Here is a 2056-nt window from a genome sequence, read left to right on the forward strand (position 1 = left end):
GCTCGGGCTCTAGGCTGAGCCCTGCCCCTGCCTCGGCCTCTGGCACGGCCTCGGCCTCGACCTCTGCCCTGCGTAGGAGCTGCCACTGGAGGCTCTGGCTTCTGCTCAGCTGAGGAAGCGGTACGTGTTCTCGCCATCTACGAGAGAATAAGAGTAGAAGAGTTCAATCAGCATTGCGAAAGCAAAATCGCACGACAGAGAAGAATAGAAGTGAAACTTGTTCCTAAACTTCATAGCCCCTGGAAGATAAGCACAGACATCTCCGTACCGATCATCCAGACTCTACAAAGCTTGCTCGTGAATCGTGAGACCTAGGCAACCTAGTGCTATGATACCAACTTGTCACGATCCGAAATTTTCCACCGATGGGACTGTGATGGCGCCTAACATTTCACTTGCTAGGCAAGCCAACGTTAGAGAAGCATTAAACCAATTCCTTATTCCTATTCAGTAATTAACAATAATTAACTAAAATGAAATATAATAAGTGCGGAACATCATAAAACTGTATTAATTACTACCACCCGGATCTGGAGTCACAATTCACGAGCATTCTAGAATTTTCTACAAGTAATAGTCTGAAAGAAATACAACTGTCTGAATGAAAGAAACAGTAGGACAGAGAAGATAGACGGGGACTTCAAGGTCTGTGAACGCCGACAGATCTACCTTTAGTCTCCGGACAGCGGACCAATAGCAAAAATCTCGATCAACCCGAGCCGGTACCAAAATCTGCACAGAAAGTGTAGAGTGCAATATCAGTACAACCGACCCCATATACTGGTAAGTGTCGAGCCTAACCTCGACGAAGTAGTGATGAGGCTAAGGCAAGGCACCTACAAATCCACATGTACAATTTAACAGTGTATACACAAATAACAGAAATGAAGAACAAAATAGGAAATGTCGGGAGGGGAACATATAGAGGGGAATATAAGATAAAGAACTACAACAGAATGATCACCGGAGCAGTCAATATACCATGAATCAACAGGAATAGTGAATACAGTAAGGAAAAATGCACGGCATCACCCTTCGTGATTTTACTCTCAATCTCACCATAAAATCAATAGAAACGGCACGGCATCACCCTTCGTGCATTAACTCTCGTATCATGGCACGGCATCACCCTTCGTGCTTTTACACTCACAATATGGCACGGCATCACCCTTCGTGCTTTTACACTCACAATATGGCACGACATCACCCTTTGTGCATTAACACTCACAATATGGCACGACATCACCCTTCATGCATTAACTCTCATATCATGGCACGACATCACCCTTCTTGCATTAACACTCTCCCTTACCATAATGCAATGCATAAATAACAACAGGGAGATAGAATAACAAGTACAAACCTTACTTCAACATTTGGTTCCACAATATAAATCTCAACTTTTAAATAAATACTCGATTACCAACAGAAAATCCGTAAACATGATAATGACGATCAATTTAACAACACTAGTATAAACATGTAGCAATTAGGCATAGGAAGAGACAATATAAGAAAACGGAAGAAACATGGAAAAATGGGTAAATTGACGGCGCATAAGTACTCGTCACCTCACATATACGCCGCTCACATGAATTTTAATTAGCAAATAATTTAAGGTTCCTAATTCCCTCAAGTCAGGGTTAGACACAATACTTACCTTGCTCGGAAGGCCACTTAATTCTCAATCACAACTTTTCCTTTGGAATTCACCTCCAAATCACTCGTATCTATTCAAAAATGACTCAATAATGTCAAATATTGCTAAAGAAATCAATTATATTGCATAAATTAAATTTCCCGATTTTTCCTCCAAAAAGTCAAAAAATCGACCCCGGGCCCGCTTGGTCAAAACCCTAGGTTCGGACCAAAATCCATTTACCCATTCACCCCCGAGCCCGAATATATAATTGGTTTTGCAATCCGACCTCAAATTGAGGTCTAAATCCCCAAATTTTCGAAATTCCTAGTTTCTACCCTAACCGCTAATTCTACCGTGAAAACTCTAGATTTTAAGTTGATAATTCAAGAAATGTAATGGGTAATTGAAAGAAAA

The sequence above is a fragment of the Nicotiana tabacum genome, chromosome 15 (genome assembly GCF_000715075.1).
Source record: "Nicotiana tabacum cultivar K326 chromosome 15, ASM71507v2, whole genome shotgun sequence".
NCBI lineage: Eukaryota > Viridiplantae > Streptophyta > Magnoliopsida > Solanales > Solanaceae > Nicotiana > Nicotiana tabacum.